We start from the raw sequence: 21,848 nt of genomic DNA on the forward strand, positions 1-21,848 counted from the left end.
AATATTAAGTCATCAACATATAAACTGACAATGAGAATCTTACCTCCCTTAGTCGTTTAATGAATAACGTATGCTCACTATAACACTTCTCGAACCCTTCACTTAAGAAATGTGCTTCAATACGGCTGAACCAAGCTCGTGGAGCTTGTTTCAACCCATATAAGGCTTTCTTCAACTTGTAGACTTTCTGGGGGCTGTTCTTTAGTTCATAACCCTTTGGTTGCTCCACAAACACTTCTTCGTTGAGTTCTCCATGCAAGAAGGCAAATTTGACATCAAGTTGATAGAGAGTCCACCCTTTTTGTGCCGCTAGAGCCACAACCATTCTTACTATGTCCATTCTTGCAACTGGTGCAAATACTTCGGTGTAGTCTATCCCTTGTCGTTGCACATACCCTTTTGCCACCAAACGAGCCTTCAATTTATCCACTTCACCGTTTTCTTTGAGTTTAGTTTTATAAACCCACTTCACTCCAATCTTCTTTACACCCTTGGGAAGATCAATAAGTTCCCATGTGTTGTTTCTCTCTATAGCTTGTATCTCTGTGTCCATAGCTGTCCTCCATTTGTCATGCTTTACTGCTTCTTCAAAACACACTGGATCTATTGAAGCAAATAGAGCTGAATTAACATTTGCCTCGTCTTCCTCCGAAAGTCCTTCTCCAGTTACATAATCGCTCATCCACCTGGGAGGCCCTCTGTTTCTTCCATCATATTCATCATTTTGAGGACTACTAACTGGTTCAAGAATTTCTTCTTCTTCTCCATTCACTGCTTCCTCACTCTCTGCGTTTGCTGTTGTATTATCATCCCATTCCAAATCAATCATTATGTGCTCTTCATAACTCTTATCCCAGCTCCAAGACTTATCTTCCTCAAATACTACATCCTTACTAACTACAACCTTTCTTTCAACAAGGTCATAGAGCCTATATGTCGTAGACTCTTCACTAATTCCCAATAACACACAAGCAAGGCTCTTTGCATCTAGCTTTTTCCTTCTCACATCAGGAACATGCACATACGCCACACATCCAAAAACTCTAAAGCGCTCAACTGAGGGTCTGCTTCTACTCCAGGCTTCTTCGGGCGTTTGATTCTTCACGGCCAATGTAGGACTCCTATTCAAAACATGTATTGTCCAATTCATTGCCTCCGGCCAGAAAGTCTTTGGCATCTTTCTTTCAGCGAGCATCATCGAACCATGTTCATCACAGTTCGATTCTTTCGTTCCGCTACTCCGTTCTATTGTGGAGGATATGCTGCAGTCAATTGCCTCTTGATACCATGTTTTGTACAAAACTCATTAAACTCAAGTGATGTGAACTCTCCTCCTCGATCTGTTCTCAAACATTTAATANTAGAAAAAGAAAAAAACTTATTAAAAAATTATTGACATTTATATCCTAAGAACTGTAGTAGTTATATAACTCTAGCAGGTGAATTAAGCAGTCATTGCTAGGGATGGGCACAAAGCCCCGCCCCGCCCCGAACGAGGTAGATTTTTCCCGAATTATTTGGGCTTTGGGTTGGGATCAGACCCAAGATTAGCCCTGAAATTCGGGGACGGGCCGGGATAGGTTTTGCCTCGGCCCGTATATTATATATATATATCAATATTAATTTTAATAATTGAAAATAAATCATATATACCTATAATAATTTTAATAATTGAAAATAAATTATACATTATACAATGACAAATTATAATTGTGTAAGTATTTTATGAAACTATATACAAATAGGTAATAAATAAAACTAGATTAAATATAATAAATCATTATAAATATTTGTAATATATATATATATATATATCATTGTTTTAAAACTCGGCCCGGCCCAGCCGGTTGAACCGGGACCCGACAGCTTCAACGGGTCGGGTTTAACTTTTTTGATTCACCCCCAAACCCTAAGATTTGGGAGGATGATCGGTGAACAATCGACGGCCGGAGGGTTAGGGCTTTTGAAGACTAAGGTCCGGTGAATACAATGGTGGTGGCGTCGTTGATTTCTGGTGAGTAAATCGATCAGAAATCGAAGAAACTTGGCAGCGGCAACAATGAGATTTTTCCGGCGATTGGCTAGGCTAACGGGGGTGGGGTGAAGTGGGTTTTGGTCGGGAGGAATAAGGGAGTAATTCCTGGGTGATGGGGAGGTTTGTAGGCGCCGGCGTGGATGAGATCTGGCCTGGAATATCCACGCCGACGTCGGTGAGATCTGGCCGAAATCGAACCTATTTCGACCAGATCTTGGGTAGATTTTAATGGAAATGGGCTCAGGGGAAGATTAGGGTTGCATCTGGGGAGTCGCTGCTGCCGATCAGTCGTCGGTCGATTTTCAGTTGGGTTGTGTTTGAGAAAGTTCAAACATGTAGGGACTTGAAAGTAATTTTTAGGGGTGTATTTGTTGAGTTTTAAAATTTTTTATCGCTGGTCAAACTGGTTAAACAGGTCAACTCGGGACCCGAAAAATTTGTCGGGTTTCACCCCAGGTTGGGTTTTAAAACATTGATATATATATAATGCTATGAAACAAAAGTTATACATTCGACATTATTTATTATACATTATATATGATATACATTTGACATTATATATTATATATTGTATATTATATATGGTATATACTATATAAGTATAATGTATATAACATATATATGTTGTACATTATAATTTATACATAATATGCTATTATCTATAGTCTTACGTTAATACATAATATATATGTAATATATTATGTAATATATTATTTGTTGTTTTGATTGATTATAATGAATCAATAAATCATTATATATATATTTTTTATCCCTCATTGAATTATTATTTCAATTCTATTATCTAATTGTCTTTGTTATATTGTGATAGTTATTTATTTAAAATTTATTATGATATATATGGTAGTTATTTATTTAAAATTTATTATAATATATATGTATAATGTATCATATATAATACATTATATATTAAAGAGACATTATATATGTTAATACTTATTACTTAATAATACATAATATTATACTATTAATATATAATATATTTATATATATGTATAATGTATTATAATTATTATTTTGATATTTGGATTCATTATAATTATTAATCAAGGGCGGATCCAACACTTGTTGAGGGTGGGCATTTTAACAAAAAAATACTAATATGTATAATTTCTGGATTTTGGCCTACCCTAACAGAATTGTTAATTAAAAAAAAATATTAATGTGTAATTAGTTCTTATTTTGGCATACCCTAACATAAATTTTTAGATTCTCTATTGATTATAATAAATGTATAAATCATTATAATTCCTTTTAATCATTATAATTTATAAATAAAGTCCTTGACACCTTGTGGGAGTATGGATCAGGACCTTGTCCTTCGTTTTCAATGCATTTCAAATTTTCAATTCCATCTTTTCATTACATAATTACCATTTTCCCTTGTTATGTTTTCATAATAAAAATTTTGCCCTTCCTTTATAAACACAAATTATGCCCAAATCCATTCAACTCACGAGGGACCAAGTAATCAAAGTTTGAAAGTGAAACCCTAAATACCCAATCTTGAAAATAGTTGCTACCTGGTGTGCCTCTTCTCTTCATCGTCAAACCTTTACTGGAAATCCTGAATATCAGAATATCACCGCCTCTTCGCCGATTCCGGCCTCCACATTTCATCGGTGACTCGTCATCTCTTCACCTCTTCTTTCTCCATGCCCTTTGCGTTAAGAACTCAAGATTCAAGAAAAATAGGTTTGTTTTCCTTTAAAGTTTCAGGCTTTCATCAGTTTTGGTTCGTCTGAGTGAAGATTTTATGTGTCATTTAGATTGTTTGATTGAGTTATGCACTGTAGTTATACTGGAAGATTTTGTGTGGGGTTTAAGGGTTTAGATTAATTGAGTTATGATTAAAGATTTTATGTGGGGTTTAAGGGTCTAGATTGGTTCATGTGATGTGATTAAAGATTTTATGTGCTTGAAAATTTAGTAATTGCAGTTTATGTTTGCACCTGCTGTGTAGTGTGCAAAGTGCAAACTGCAGTGGAGTTCGCACAAGCAAATTGCAGTGCAGTTTATGTTTGCACCTGCACTGCAGTTTGCTTTTTCATCTGGCAAAGTGCAAATTGCACTGTAGTTTGCTTGTGCAAAGCACGAACTGTAATACACATTGCTAAGCAAACCGCATAGCAGTTTGCTTTTGCATCTGTTGTGCAGTTTGCATGTGCAAAGTGTAAATTGCACTACAATTCGCACTTGTTTTAACATGTTTATTTTTTTGTTTTTGCAATTGCAATTTTTTTTTTTTTTTTTTAACAAATGTGTAAATGGCTATAGGGGTTTTTTTGTAGTTATTTTTAACATGTTTATTCTTTTGTGGGTGTTATCTACAGGTTATTAATAGGTTACATTACACAATGTCAACATCGACCAAAAGAAGGGGTTTAGAAGAGGATGTGAACCGATCTTCTGAAGCATCCAAAAAAGTATCTATTGCGAGTTCCCACATGAATATTCCACCCGATGGGAATGACGAAGAATAATCTCCAGCTCAGGGAACTAGCATACCAATCACGACCAATACCCCTAGTTCAATCCTTCCCCCGCTTCCCTTAGAGGAAACTTATGTCATTGGAACTGGCATGCCTAGGTAAGTTGTATGGCAACATTTCAAAAAAGTCTTAGTTGATGGGAAGGAAAAGGCAGAGTGTAATTACTGTCATCGGCAACTCGTTGGTGGTTCTAAAAATGGAACAAGGCATTTGCACGATCATTATAAAATTTGTGCAAGGCAAAAGAATCAAGATGTATCACAAATGATGCTTGCGGGGATGCAAAAACAAGATTCCATAAAGACATTAAGCAATTACCATTTAGATCAACATGCAGGGAGAGATGATCTTGCTAATATGATTATTCTTCATGAGTATATATCCGTTGAGCATGGTTGACAATTTAGGGTTTAGAAAATTCTACAACACTATTTCACCCTCCTTCAATATTGTCTCTAGGAGAACTATTAAGAGGGACATTATGAAGATGTATGAAGTTGAGAAGGAGAAGTCCATGAAAATGTTAAGCAAGAACTGGAGTAGAGTTGCCATCACTACTGATTTGTGGACTGCCAGCAACCAGAACAAAGGATATATGACTATCACAGCGGACTTTATCGATGGTAATTGGGTATTGCATAATCAACTTTTAAGGTATTATGTTTTTTAATTTTTATGTTTCATTATTTTTATTTCTTTGTAAATTTTTAAGATAAATTAAAATATTAATTATTTACAATTTATATTGTACGTTTGTACATGTGCGTTGCCCACATACTATAGATGTGCTTTCTACGGCGTTGATGGACTGCTTTTATGAGTGGAGCATTGATTCAAACTTGTCTGCATTGACGGTTGACAATTGCTCCACCAATGATGCAGTTGTTCAAGATATTTTAGGTGAGCTTCAATGTTCCGCCCTTATGTTACATGGCGAATTTTTTCATATGCGTTGTTGTGCGCATATTCTCAATTTAGCTGTCTAGGATGGATTATTCTAATATCCAAAATCCGTGAAACTGTTTCCTATTGGACAACATCGCCTAAAAAGGAGCAAAAATTTGTGGAAATGGCACATCATGCAGGCATTCCAAGCACAAAGAAGCTAGGTCTTGATTGTAAGACATGTTGGAGTTCAACATATTTGATGCTTCAAACAACTTTAATTTATAAAGGGGTATTTAGGCATTTAAAGTTTCAAGATCCAAATTATAGATGTTAACCAAGTGATGAAGAATGGAAGTTTGCAGAAAATATCAGTGAGAAGCTAGAAATATTTTATGATACCACACTTGTATTCTTTGCAAAAGAAAAACTCACTGCCAATTCTTATTTTCCAAAGATTTGTGAAATTAGACTTCATGTGACTAAAATGCTAACATATGAGGATGATTTGGTGAGGAAGATGGCAACTCAGATGGATGAAAAGTTAAAAAAATATTGGAGTGTGATTCATGGTGTCATGGGGATTGCAATGATTTTAGACCCTAGGTTTAAAACGAAGTTGTTAGATTTCTTTTTTCCTTTGCTCTATTGAGAGGATGGTGTAGATGAGATTATGAGGATCCGAAGATTATGTAATGATTTGTATGTTCAGCATCAGAGTAACCACCGAGGCTACCAAACACATCAATCTTATAGTTTCATTGTATCCTCTAGTAGCTCTTCTCAGGCTGATTTTGAAAAGATGGGGGTAATGGCTAGTTTAGATAAATTTTTGCGGGAAGAATCTAGTATTGGCCAAGAAAAGTCTGAGTTGGATTCTTACTTAGAGGAAAAAATTATTCCTAGAACTCCAGGCTTTGATTTATTGACTTGGTGGAGGACATTTGGGTCCAAATATCCTATCCTACAAAGGATTGCTTGAGATATCCTAGATGTTCTGGTGTCCACCGTTGCTTCTGAGTTTGCATTTAGCATTGTTGGCAACATGGTGAGTCCACATCGTAATAGGCTTCATTCTGATACAATAGAGACATTGATGTGTTTAAGGAATTGGAAATGGGCTGACATCAAAGGTAAAGAAAAAGAAATTTTTGTTTCTTCTACATTAAAAATTGAAAAAACCTATTAACATATGCTAGTTGTTAATGTTTATTTTCATTGTTATGTTAGGCCTGGGGCTAGGATATGGTTCATCAATTTATGATGACAGTGATGCAGATGATCAGGTATTATAGATTTGTATTTTGTAATATATTCTTTTTCTTTCCTCTTCTTTAATCATTTGTATGATAGTTAAAATTTGTGTACATGTTACTTAAATATCATCTAATTTATATTTTTCACTTGTTTAGGAGGAAATTGAAGTGAAATAATTTTGATGATATGGATACTTTGAAAAGTTTTGGATTTCATATGTGACAGGTTTATTAATTTCTCCATATTTTAATTGTATGCAATTTAATATGGTTTAGATTTTTTTTTTTAGGTTTGTAATAATCTAAAATTTGTCTACAGGTTGCTTGTGGGCTGCACATGGAAATGGAATGTTAGGTGCTGTCTGTTGGTTGTTGATTCTTGATAGTTGATACTATAATGTATTGAATCTACTGAAGTACTGATGTGGATTGTGGGGTGGGTCTTTTTGGCATCTTATGTTTTGAATCTTTTGATTATAGATCTATCACATATTGTAATATATTATCAATTTAGTATGATGGTTTTTATATTTAATATATACATTATAGATTTAATTTCTTTTTTGATGATATGATCTTTATGTTTAATATGTATATTATATATTTAATTTTTTTATTGGTTGGTATATATAATTTGGAGAAAAAGATAATAAAACTAATAAGGATACAAAAAGACAAAAACCCCCAAACGGGGAGCGGGCTTTTTTCGGGGATTCCCTGAATTTCCCGAACGGGCTTCGGGCTGGGATCGAGGAATCCCCTTGGGCTTTCGGGCTGGGGCTGGAGACAGGGGTCCCCGGGTTGTGCCCATTCCTAATTATCAAGGACCTAAGTATTACTTTAAGATTCTTTTTTACCTAATTATACCCCAGGGACCAAAATATTTTAACCTATTTTAACCTTTTTTTGGGGAAAATATATGTTGTTTTAAATTTGTGAATCCTTAGAATAGAAAACTTGATGAGAATTCGTAATTAATTTCACTATTCTTTCTTATATGATTTTAGGACGTGTGCATGTGGGATAAGAGGAAGACCTTGACCAAAAAATACCATATTCGTCTTGATATGGTTGCTCATATTCTAATTAATAATTATTAATAAAATCTAGGATTGTGATATGTAAAATTCATAATTTAAATTCCATTTTCACCTTTGATTTGTCCACAGTAATTGGAATACGACCCTTTTGTTTCGTGCAATAAATACTTATTAGGGTTCATGAACAAATCCTATATCTAAAAAAAAAGCAATGTTATGCTTACAATTACGGACAAAAAACAAATGATAGAGTAGTCATTTACATAAGTTTTGTACAAATTTTGTCATTTTGTATGATTAAGTTGTAAGCAAAACCTTATTGAATTATATAAACTATTCCCTATAAACTGATATGACAACCTTATATGTTTGACACATCGTCTCCTCTAATTTGTTAAGTTTATCCCTAATTTAAAATCATCCTATCACATTTAAACACATCGGTTTGTATGGATTACTACCTTTGGGTGATCGAGTGGTTTGATAGGAACTCTTGGGTGTATTACTCAAGAGAGTCTTGAGTTCGAGTCCCTCTTCAGTTGCTAATAGCGGTAGCCACTAAAGCTCTTACCTGACTGGTAATTGTAGGGTCCCAAAGGATTAGTTGAGATGCACGTACGTTGGTTCGAAAACCCCTGATCATTAAAAAAAAAAAAAAATAGTTTGTATAAGCATGAATTTTTCTTTCTTTCTTTTATTTTTAATAAATTTCCCACTTTTGTTACCTCATATATACAACTTGGTATGATATTGTTGGCACTTAAAATTAATCCCAAAAATTAGTAAAAATTTAAGAGAAAGTTAANCTGTTTCTGGGTCGATTAAATAGTAATTACAACTTCAAAATTACCCCAAATTTTAAAACCACCCAGATTGATTTTCCTTATTTTTCATAGGTGGGATTGAATGATTTTTCTTATTTCTTTATTCGAACCAATTTAGGTATATCTCAATTAATCTTTCGAGATTTTAAAGTTAACAACGATTAGGTAAACTGTAAACCTTATCGACCATCCCTATTAAAGTTAACAACGATTAGGTAAACTGTAAACCTTATCGACCATCCCTATTAACAGTTGAAAGGAATTGAATTCAAGACGTAATAGGCTAATACTCTCAACAATCTTTATCGTCCCGTCCGGCCACCCATGACCATCTCTCTTAACAACCCTCGGTTAATGATTGGTAACTCTTATTTAAGTTTTGTCCAGGCACCCAAAATTCAACCAACTTTATAGAACGCTGATACTAAACTCCTGGAAAAAATTTACCAATTCTAATAAACTTAAAATAACATTAGTGGTCATATTTGTGGTTGGCTTTTACAACTTCTAGTGTTGAAGTTTCCAGTTTCGAAATCATCAGATTTACTAATCAAGATCAGTTGACTAAAAACATTCTTAAAATTAGAACAATGAAGTTCAAGCAATCGATTGCTCATGCCGCATTTAATGGGGATTCATGGAAGTTAAAAGAAACACCCTTTCATCACCTGTAATATTAACCTCTGTAAACGCAGAAGATTAAACCTGGTAATGGCGGTGACTTTCAAGAATCGAAGGGAAGCTACGAAGAAAGAAATCTGGCTTTGCAAACTCAACGGAATACCCATATTTATGTTGTATATTGTATGGTAAAGTTACTAATGAATGCCTTCAAGCGAGAATAGAAAAAAGGCATTATCAGCGAAACTTCCAGATTTACTCTTGGCCTCCCATGAATCAAATAAGCACTAACACTCAGCTTATTTGGGATTATGAAGGCCTCAACCCACCACCACGGCACCAGCACCCACCAAAAAAGGAAGAAAAAAAGTACATTAAAAATGAGAAAACTGAGCTCAAATTTGAACCAAACGGAGCATTTAAAGAAACATTTAACAATCAAAAACAGAAAAAAAAAAAAAAAAAACCAGATCTTGAAACTTCTGCTTCAGTGACCCGTCTAGGGTTTCAATTTTAAGTCTACTGGACTTGCTTCCATCCTGTGTATAAATAGTTCAGTTGAGAGTTGAGGGAAGAAAACAAAACCTAGAGCGCGTTGAAGTAGCGCTCACTGTACGAGAACTCCGCTTCTTTTAGAATTAAAATTTTTGGTCCTTAGGTGGGCCTAACTCCATGAAAGCCCAGTAAAATCTAAAGTAATGCTTAAGTCCTGTGTAAATGTTAATTGTCATATAGGGATAGGCACAAAGCCCGGCCCGTGGGGATCCGACCGACCGACCCGAATGAGGTGGATTTAATTAAATTATAATTAAAAAATCAATCTATTCCTATATCAATTTTAATATTTGAAAACAATATATACTATAATAATTTTAATATTGAAATCAATTATACATTATACAATGACAAATTATCTATAAGTATTTTATGAAATTTATAGAAATAGGATAAATAAAAACTAGATTAAATAATAAATTATATAAATATTGTAAATTATAATTATACATAATATGATATGCTACTGAAACAAAAGTTTACATTCGATATTATATATTATACATTTGAAATATATACATTATAAATTTTACATTGTTATATTATATATGGTATACTATATAGTATAATGTATATAACATATATAAAACTTAACAAATAGGCAAAAATAAAACTAGATAAATATATAAATCATTAATATTATATATATAAATAATATATATATATATATATAATATATATATATAATATAATGTAGAACAAAAGTTATACATTCGACATTATTTATTATATTATATATGATATACATTTGACATTTATATATATAATTGTATATTATAATGGTATATACATATTAAGTATAATGTATAAAATATATGTTGTACATTAATTTATACATAATAGTCTATTCCAATCTTACATTAATACAAAAAATGTATGAATTTTATTTGTGTTTGATGATTATAATGAATCAATAAATCATTAATATTATTTTTTATTCCCCATTGAGATTATTTCAATTCTATTATCTAATTGTTTGTATATTGTGATAGTTATTATTAAAATTTATATGTATATATGGTAGTATTTATTTAAAATTTATTATAATATATATGTATAATGTATCATAATAAATACATTTATATTAAGAGACATTATATATGTTATACTTATTACTTAATAATACATAATATTATATATAATATATAATATTTATTATATATGTATAATGTATTATAATTATTATTTGATATGGATTCATTATAATTATAACAAGGCGGATCCAAACTTTTGAGGGTGGGCATTTTAACAAAAATACTATTGTATAATTTCTGGATTTGGCCTACCCTAACAGAAATGTGTAATTAAAAAAAAATTAATGTGTAATTAGTTCTATTTTGGCATACCCTAACATAATTTTTAGATTCTTATTGATTATATTAATAATCATTATAAATCCTTAATTTTATTAATAAATAAGTCCTTGACCACTGTGGGGAGTATGGATCAGGACCTTGTCCTTCGTTTTCAATGCATCAAATTTTCAATTCATCTTTCATTACATATTACATTTTCCCTTGTTATGTTTTTAATAAAAATTTTGCCCTTCCTTTATAAACACAAATTATGCCCAAATCCATTCAACTCACGAGGGACCAAGTAATCAAGTTGAAAGTGAAACCCTAATACCCAATCTTGAAAAAGTGTACCGTGGTGTGCTCTTCTCTTCATCGTCAAACCTTTACTGGAATCCTGAATATCAGAATATCACCGCCTCTTCGCCGATTCCGGCCTCACATTTTATCGGGGCTCTGCTCTCTTCACCTTCTTTCTCCATGCCCTTTGCGTTAAGACTCAAGATTCAAGAAAAATAGGTTTGTTTTCCTTTAAAGTTCAGGCTTCATCAGTTTTGGTTCGTCTGAGTGAAGATTTATGGTTCATTTAGATTGTTGATTGAGTTAGCACTGTAGTTATACTGGAGATTTTGTGTGGGGTTTAAGGGTTTAGTTAATTGAGTTATGATTAAAGATTTTATGTGGGGGTTAAGGGTCTAGATTGGTTCATGTGATGTGATTAAAGATTTTATGTGCTTGAAAATTTAGTAATTGAGTTTATGTTTGCACTGCTGTGTGTGTGCAAAGTGCAAACTGCAGTGGAGTTCGCACAAGCAAATTGCAGTGCAGTTTTTGTTTGCACCTGCACTGCAGTTGCTTTTTTATCTGGCAAAGTGCAAATTGCACTGTAGTTTGCTTGTGCAAGCACGAATGTAATACACAGCTAAGCAAACCGCATAGCAGTTGCTTTTGCATTGTGTGCGTTTGCATGTGCAAAGTGTAAATTGCACTACAATTCGCACTTGTTTAACATGTTTTTTTTTTGTTTTTGCAATTGCAATTTTTTTTTTTTTTTTTAACAAATGTGTAAATGGCTATAGGGGTTTTTTTTGTAGTTATTTTAAAATGTTTATTCTTTTGGGGGTGTATCTACAGGTTATTAAAGGTTACATAACAATGTCAACATCGACCAAAAGAAGGGGTTTAGAAGAGGATGTGAACCGATTCTTGAAGCATCCAAAAAAGTATCTATTGCGAGTTCCCACATGAATATTCCACCCGATGGGAAGACGAAGATAATCTCAGCTCAGGGAACTGCATACCCTCACGACCAATACCCTAGTTTAATCCTTCCCCCGCTTCCCTTAGAGGAAAAAATATGTCATTGGGACTGGCATGCCTAGGTAAGTTGTTGGCAACATTTCAAAAAAGTCTAGTGATGGGAAGGGAAAGGCAGAGTGTAATACTGTTATCGGCAAATCGTGGGGTTCTAAAAATGGAACAGGCATTTGCACGATCATATAAAATTGTGCAAGGCAAAAGAATCAAGTGTATCACAAATGATGCTTGGGGGGATGCAAAAACAAGATTCCATAAAGATTAGAATTACCATTTAGTCAACATGGGAGAGATGATCTTGCTAATATGATTATCTTCATGGTATATATCCGTTGAGCATGGTTGACAATTTGGGTTTAGAAAAATTACAACACTATTTCACCCTCCTTCAATATGTCTCAGGAGAAATATTAAGAGGGACATTATGAAGATGTATGAGTTGAGGGAGAGTCCATGAAAATGTTAAGCAAGAACTGGAGTAGAGTTGCCATCACTACTGATTTGGGACTGCCAGCAACCAGAACAAAGGATATATGACTATCAAGCGGACTTTATCGATGGAATTGGGTAGCATAATACACTTTAAGGTATTATGTTTTTTAATTTTATTGTTTCATTATTTTTATTTTTTGAAATTTTAAGATAAATAAAATAATAATATTTTACAATTTATATGTTACGTTTGTACATGTGCGTTGCCCACATACTATAGATGTGTTTCTACGCGTTGATGGACTGCTTTATGAGTGGAGATTGATCAAACTTGTCTGCAGACGGTTGACAATTGCTCCACCAATGATGCAGTTGTTCAAGATATTTTAGGTGAGCTTCAATGTTCCGCCCTTATGTTACATGGCGAATTTTCATATGCGTTGTTGTGCGCATATTCTCAATTAGCTGTCTAGGATGGATATTTCAATATCAAAATCCGTGAAACTGTTTCCTATTGGACAACATCGCCTAAAAAGGAGCAAAAATTTGTGGAAATGGCACATCATGCAGGCATTCAAGCACAAGAAGCTAGGTCTTGATTGTAAGACATGTGGAGTTCACATATTTGATGCTTCAAACAACTTTAATTATTAAAGGGGTATTAGGCATTTAAAGTTTCAAGATCCAAATTATAGATGTTAACCAAGTGATGAAGAATGGAAGTTTGCAGAAAATATCATGAGAAGCTGAAATATTTTTTGATACCACATTGTATTTCTTGCAAAAGAAAAACTCACTGCCAATTCTATTTTCCAAAGATTTTGAAATTAGACTTCATGTGACTAAAATGCTAACATATGAGGATGATTGGTGAGGAAGATGGCAACTCGGGGGAAAAGTTAAAAAAATATTGAGTGTGTGATTCATGGTGTCATGGGTTGCAATGATTTTAGACCTAGGTTTAAACGAAGTTGTTAGATTTCTTTTTTCCTTTGCTCTATTGAGAGGGTGGTGTGAGGATATGAGGATCCGAAGATTATGTAATGATTTGTATGTTCAGCATCAGGAGTAACCACCGAGGCTACAAACACATCAACTTATAGTTTCATGTACCTCTAGTAGCTCTTCTCAGGCTGATTTGTGAAAGATGGGGGTAATGGCTAGTTTGATAAATTTTTGCGGGAAGAATCTAGTATTGGCCAAGAAAAGTCTGAGTTGGATTCTTACTTAGAGGAAAAAATTATTCCTGAAACTCCAGGCTTTGATTTTGACTTGGTGGAGGACATTGGGTCCAAAATCCTATCCTACCAAGGATTGCTTGAGATATCCTAGATGTTCTGGTGTCCACGTTGCTTCTGAGTTTGCATTTAGCATTGTTGGCAACATGGTGAGTCCACAATAATAGGCTTCATTTGATACAATAGAGACATTTATGTGTTTAGGAATTGGAAATGGGCTGACATCAAGGTAAAGAAAAAGAATTTTGTTTCTCAATAAAAATTGAAAAAACCTTAACATATGCTAGTTGTTAATGTTTTTTCATTGTTATGTTAGGCTGGGGTGGTATGGTTCATCAATTTATGATGACAGTGATGCAGATGATCAGGTATATAGATTTGTATTTTTTAATATATTCTTTTTCTTTCCTCTTCTTTAATCATTGTATGATAGTTAAAATTTGTGTACATGTTACTTAAATATCATCTAATTTTATTTTTCACTTGTTTAGGAGGAAATTGAAGTGAATAATTTTGAGATAGGATACTTTGAAAAGTTTTGGATTTCATATGTGACGGTTTATTAATTTCTCCATTTTAATTGTAGCAATTTAATAGGTTTAGATTTTTTTTGGTTTTAATAATCTAAAATTTGTCTACAGGTTGCTTGTGGGCTGCACATGGAAATGGAATGTTAGGTGGTCTGTTGGTTGTTGATTCTTGTAGTTGATACTATAATGTATTGAATCTACTGAGAATACTGTGGTTGTGGGTGGGTCTTTTGGCATCTTTGTTTTGAATCTTTGATTATAGATCTATCAATATTTGTAATATTTATCCTTTAGTATGATGGTTTTATATAATATATACATTATAGATTTATTTCTTTTTGATGATATGATCTTATGTTTAATATGTATATTATATATTTAATTTTTTATTGGTTGGTATATATAATTTGGAGAAAAAGAAATAAAAAAAATAAGGATACAAAAAGACACAAACCCCCAAAGGGGAGCGGGGCTTTTTCGGGGATTCCCTGAATTCCCGAAGGGCTTCGGGGGGATCGAGGAATCCCCTGGGCTTTCGGGGGGGGGCTGGAGACAGGGTCCCGGGTTGTGCCCATCCTAATTATCAAGGACCTAAGTTATTCTTTAAGATTCTTTTTTCCTAATTATACCCCAGGGCCAAAATATTTTAACCTATTTTAACCTTTTGGGGAAAATATATGTGTTTTAAATTTGTGAATCCTTAGAATAGAAAACTTGATGAGAATTCGTAAATATTCACTATTCTTTCTTATAGATTTTAGGACGTGTGCATGTGGGATAAGAAGAAGACCTGACCAAAAAATACCATATTGTCTTGATATGGTTGCTCTTCTTTAATTAATAATTATTAAAATCTAGGATTGTGATATGTAAAATTCATAATTTAAATTCATTTCACCTTTGATTTGTCACAGTAATGGAATACGACCCTTTTGTTTCGTGCAATAAATACTTATTAGGGTTCATGAACAATCCTAATTATAAAAAAAAAGCAATTTTGCTTAAAATACGGACAAAAAACAAATGATAGAGTAGTCATTTACATAAGTTTGTTAAATTTTGTCATTTGTATGATTAAGTTGTAAGCAACACATATTGAATTTATAAACATTCCTATAAATGATATGACAACCTTATATGTGACACATGTTCTCTCTAATGTTGTAAGTTTATCCCTAATTTAAAATCATCCTATCACATTAAACAAATCGGTTTGTATGGATTACTACTTGGGTGATCGAGTGGTTTGATAGGAACTCTTGGGTGTATTACTCAAGAGAGTCTTGAGTTCGAGGCCCTCTTCAGTTGCTAATAGCGGTAGCCACTAAGCTCTTACCGACTGGTATTGTAGGGTCCCAAAGTAGTTTGAGATGCACGTACGGTTGTCGAAAACCCCTGATCATTAAAAAAAAAAAAAAATAGTTTGTTAAGCCTGAATTTCTTCTTTCTTTTTTTTAATAAATTTCCCACTTTGTGTACCTCATATATACAACTTGGTATGATATTGTTGGCACTTAAAATTAATCCCAAATTAGTAAAAATTAAGAGAAAGTTAAACATTAAATCTAAACCCTTAAAAGTTATAATTAACTGACACAGGCAAAACATAATTAAAACTTGGAATTCAAAGAGAAACAAGGGGAGGACTCTTAATCTTACCATGTTTTAAACTTCCAATAATATGGTAAGAGAAAGTGCATATTATAATTAGATAATTACCATATTTGAACTTTATATATATCAAGAAACGTTGAATCTAAAATTTTAGTTAACGTTCAATGTACCCAACTCAGAAAAAAAAAAAAAAAAAAAAATCAAGAGCAAAATGGAGATTTTTTTATATATATCTATCAAACCAGAGCTCGTTTCTCCCATTAATTTATATCTTCTCTACTCATATTCTCTTGTATCATTAATCCTTCAAACTCACAAAGAATTTAGGTGAGTTTCATCTATTTGATACTACTTTTTCAATGGTATATACAGTCAGTTTTTATTGTCAACGTCTTGAAGTTTTTAACGTGCGGACTAAAGGTTAACAACTAGAAACCAATAGCTAACCATTGGTACGCTTTTGGTTTGCACGTTAAAACTTTTGAACGTTGACACTTGAAAATTTTCGTGATTATATATATATGCATCGACTTTAGGACTTCGATAAGTCTCTTGAATGTTTTCCAATTTTCATGCTAAATGTAGCTCTAGTCATGGGATCAAACCATGCATTGTGCTATTTTTTTTTTTTTTTTTTTTTTTTTGGTGATTGGGGTGTTCAGGCCAGCTTATGTGCACCTCAACTAATTCTCGAGGTCCTGAAGTTAATAGCCGGGTAAACCTCTAGTGGCCATCGAAGTGAATTGAATTCAAGACCTCTTGGGTAATACCCCAAAAGTCCATATTCAATCACTCGGCCACCCAAAAGTGGTTTGCATTGTGCTATTATTTCTTGATAAGATGATCTTTGTGTCAGAGTTTGAGATTGAAGGTGGCAAAAGAGGCAGAAGATTGTCGAAGAATGCCTACAAAGGAAGCTTGATAAAAGGGCAGAAATGAAGACCAAAGAATATCAAGCAGAGAGAGAAAATTTGTAATTTTATTTCTTCTATTGTAATGAGTACATCAGCCAATTTATATAGTGACTGTGAATACAGTAAAGCAAATGAAATAATACAGTAAAGGAAATGCAATAAGCTCTTAATTACAAAATATTATAATAATCAATCAAATAATTGTAAATCAATAATTGCTTGATTCCAGCATAAACATCTTCAGCATTCCATATTTCATCACTCCCCCTCAAGTTGGTAGTTTGTAGATGTCGAAAACCCCAAGCTTGTGTAATAAATAAGAATGCTGACGACTACATAAAGGCTTCGTGAATATGTCTGCTGGTTGTTCCGATGTTCATATGTGCCTAGTCCTGATAATCCCTTCCTGAATTTTCTCCTTGACGAAATGAAAATCAATTTCTATATGTTTGGTTCTTTTAGGGAAAACTAGATTTGTCGCGATATCATTAGTAGCTTTGTTATCGAAGTATAAAGTGACTGGTTTTCCTATTTTCACTCCCAAATCTTTGACTAATCCAAGAATCCAGACAATCTCACAAGTTGTTTTTGCCATTTCTCTATATTCTGCTTTAGCTGAGGAAAGTGATATTGTTGATTGCCTTTTTGTTTTCCATGATATAAAGGATCCTCCAATTTTAATGAAAAATCCTGTAAGAGACTTTCTAGTCATAGGATAGGTACCCTAATCTAAATCGTAGTATGCTGTGATGTCGAAATTCCCATCTCGAGGTAAAAGAAGTCCTAATCCAGGACATCCTTTTAAATACTTAAGTACCTTGATCACCGTATCCATATGAGATTGTTTTGGTTGATGCATGAACTGACTTAGTATATGGACTGCATAACTTATGTCATGCCTTGTCATGGTGAGATAGATGAGTCTCCCTACGAGTCTTTGATAAGGAGATGGGTCTTGTAACAGAGGATCATTTTCTGAAGAGGTTGTCTCATGGTCATATTGCTGTGATGTGAGTTTGATGTTTGTTCCACAAGAATGATGCTGGGTTTGCATGCTGATAAATCAGAATTAGACACAAGTTCTAAAACATATTTCCCTTAACTTAGAGAAATACCTGTCGGGGATCGTGCAATCTTGATGCCTAAGAAATACTTTGGTTCCCCCAGATCTTTTGTACGAAAATGTTTGTTGAGATGCTCTTTTAGGGTCTGAATGCCATTCTCATTGTTCCCAATGATTAGAATATCATCAACATAAATAATAAGAGCAATGACAATGGTACCTTTGTGCCATGTGAAAAGATAGTAGTCATGCTTGGATTTAGTGAATCCCATGTTTGTTAGAGCCTCTGTGAATTTTGCGTTCCATTGACAGGATGCTTGCTTCAAACCATATAAGGACTTGCGTAGACGACATACCATATTCTCCTCCTGTCTACGAAGTCCAGGAGGAATGTCCATATAAATTTCTTCATGAAGATCTCCGTGAAGAAAGGCATTATGGACATCCATTTGATGAAGGGACCAGTCATTGATGGCAGCAATGGACAAGAAAGTCCGAACAGTGACATGCTTGGCTATTGGACAAAAGTTGTCTTGGTAATCAAAACCTTCTCTCTGGGTGAAACCTTTAGCAACGAGACGAGCCTTGTAACGCTCAATGGATCCATCAGCACGGTGCTTGATCTTATAAATCTATTTGCAACCAATGGGTTTCTTGTGAGAAGGACGAGGAGCAAGATCCCAAGTATGGTTCTAAGAGAGAGCACTGATTTCATCGGCCATGACTTGACGCCAATGTAAATAAGGAACAACTTCAGAGTAACAAGAAGGCTCTTGTTGGGCGGAAATCTGATTGATACAAATCCTGTGGACAGGAGATAATCGATCATAAGTAACATAGTTGGAAGTAGGGTAAGTAGTACTTGTGGTAGTCTGGATGGTAGGACGGACATAATCTTCTGTCCAAATATGTGGGCGAGTGACCCTTGTGGAATGTCTCTGAGGAGGAACAGGAACAATAGGAGTATTATCCAGTGGAGGTGGATTGGAGAGCTGGTTCTCTGGAGATGGATTAGGAGATGGACTAGGAAGCTGCTTCTCTGTGGAAACTGGTCTAGAGGTCAACTTGGAGGATCCTATATCTTGAATGGGATGCATGGTATAATAAGGTCTTGATAGGTCCGCTGCTAAAGGATCCTCCAAAAAAGGTGGAGACTGCGGGGATTCATTAGAGGGGGACCTGTCTAAAAAAGGAAAGGAATCTTCATGAAAAACCACATCCCTAGAAACCAGGAATTTCCCTGAGGTGATATCATACAGTCGATAACCTTTCTGATGCATTGGGTAACCTAAAAAAACACATGAAATAGCCCGAGGAGAAAATTTATCATGCCCCCTTAAATTTGTAGAGTATCATAAACACCCAAACACTTGGAGGTGATCAACTGTAGGTGGTTTACCAAAAAGAACTTCATAGGATGTCTTGACATCTAGAACCCAACTCGGCATCCTATTGATCAGGTAGGTGGCCGTGACCACACATTCACCCCAAAGGGTAGTAGAGATGTTGGCTTCGTGTTTAAGGGCACGAGCGACCTCTAAAAGATGTCGATGTTTCTGTTCAACTATGCCATTCTGTTGAGGGGCATTGACATAAGAACTTTCATGGATAATACCAAGAGAGGAAAAAATGTCCAAACATTGAGTGTTGAAAAAATCCCTAGCATTATCAGTTCGAATTCGTTGAACCAAAAGATCAAATTGGGTTTTGACCATGGACAAAAAATGTCTGATGTGAGTGAGTGTCTGGGTTTTAGATTGCATGATGTAGACCTAGGTTCCCCGAGAGTAATCATCAACAATGGTAAGAAAATATCTAGAGCCATCGTGATTGGTTGTGTGATATGGACCCCATATGTCCATATGAACTAAGGAAAATTTACAGGTTGTGGAAGGCGTGTGTTTAGGAAATATTGTGCGGGACTGTTTTACAAGGAGACAAATAAGACAATTGGGTTGTGGAATAGAGGCACTATGACCCAGACGTTGATGCAAAATAAAAGAAGTTTTATTAATGTTTGTATTAAAAGAATTTTTATTTTCAGTAATACAAGACATTGAGTTTGTAGCATCAGAGGCACCTATCCAATAATAAAGGCCTTGGTGAACTTTACCCGAGCCCATCAGATTCCCAGTCAAACGGTCCTGAAATTCACATTTGTTAGGAAAAAATTTTAAGACACATACATTATCTTCACATAGTTTGGAAACAGAGATGAGATTGAAACGGAAGGCAGGAACAAACAAGACATTATGAAGGATTAAATGTTTATTTAGATGAACAGTTCCTAATTGGGTGGCTGGTGCATGTGTACCATTTGGCATGCGGACTGATGTGTAAGGTATAGAGGATGTATGGGAAAAATGTTTGGGATCGCAAACTATGTGGTCACTGGCCCTTGAATCAATTATCCAAAAATTTTCTTTTATAATATTGGAACAAAAAGATGTACTTGCATAAGATGTTGTATTGGCCTGTGGACTTTGATTTAGCATTTGCAGGATCTGACGATACTGTTCTTGGCTAAACATAAGGACCACAGTGTTATTCTCAGAATTGACAGAGTGACTTACTTGATTGGCAGTGGCCGATCTAGACCGTTGATTTTGGTGGCAGCCATGTGGTTTCCAACAAGTGTCTCTCGTGTGGTTTCTCCTTTTGCAAAAATCGCAATAACAATTTTTGTTGAACTTGAATGGCCCATGAGAGGAATTAAAATTTGTGGAGTGGACTAGGCTATTTCTCGAATGTGGGCCAGCTGCAAAACTTGGGACATTTCTAGAATTTTGGCTAGCAACCAAATTTGAGCCCAAACCGTTATTAAGCCCATTTGATTGTGAGCCATTGGATGAGAAGGTGAGATTTGGGTCGTTAACTCCTCCATATAAAAGATAGCTTTCCCTGTCAGATTGCCTTAGCCTTCCCTTTTCATTTCCATGTTTCATCTCCGGTGGTCCAGTCTGCCGCCGTTGGGGATTGACTGCGAAAGCAGTAGCTTCAGTACTGGGTTGGGATTCAGACGAAGCCGATCTCTGGCTTTCGTCTTGCACGACCAATTGGTAGGTGCACTGGAGAGATGGCGCTGGTGATGTAGCCAATAGCTGTGTTCAAAAAGCCAAAAAATTGTCATTCAAACCAATCAAAAAATGTACTAACATGTTTTGATCTTTCAGGTGCTTAATCTGGTGAAGAATCGTGGAGGGCCCTTCAATCAGTTCTTCAACAGCATCGAGCTCGTTCCAAATCGCCAAAAGGCGATTGAAATAAATTGTGACTGGCAAGTTTTGTTGTTTGATTTCAAGAAGATTTTTACGCAAAGTAAAAATCTTTGCTAGATCGAGTTGGCCGTACATCTCTCAGATGTTTGTCCACATTTCATGTGCGTTTACTATCTGAGGCAAGTCGACAGCAATCTCTTGGGTCAAGGAGTTACTGATTTAGGCGCGAACGAGAGTATTGCACCAAATCCAGTGCTGGATCAGATGCGGTTTAGTGGGTTGGGGAAGGGTTCCATCGATGAACCCTTCCTTATTTTTGGTTACCAGAGCTCGTCGGAAGTCTCTGGCCCACGTGGTGTAATTTTGAGATCCGGCCAATGGCTGTTTGACAAGCACAAGTCCAGAGCCATCGAAAACAGGCGAGAAAAGGGCAACCCCTGGTTCTGGTTGACCCGTGGAGGCTGGAAGGATTTGAAAGATCGGGTAGGGATTTTGACCCGT

At 34.8% G+C, this 21,848-nt stretch overlaps 1 non-coding gene across 1 annotated transcript; it reads right to left on the reverse strand.

Moving 5' to 3' along the window:
• Positions 1–9,350: 9,350 nt before the first annotated feature.
• On the reverse strand, positions 9,351–9,481 carry LOC116139768. The gene has a single exon (XR_004129509.1). It is a non-coding gene; the product is annotated as a small nucleolar RNA snoR83 (small nucleolar RNA).
• Between the last annotated feature and the right edge of the window lie 12,367 nt (positions 9,482–21,848).

This window comes from Pistacia vera, unplaced genomic scaffold (assembly GCF_008641045.1).
Source record: "Pistacia vera cultivar Batoury unplaced genomic scaffold, PisVer_v2 Contig1103, whole genome shotgun sequence".
In the NCBI taxonomy this organism is placed as follows: domain Eukaryota; kingdom Viridiplantae; phylum Streptophyta; class Magnoliopsida; order Sapindales; family Anacardiaceae; genus Pistacia; species Pistacia vera.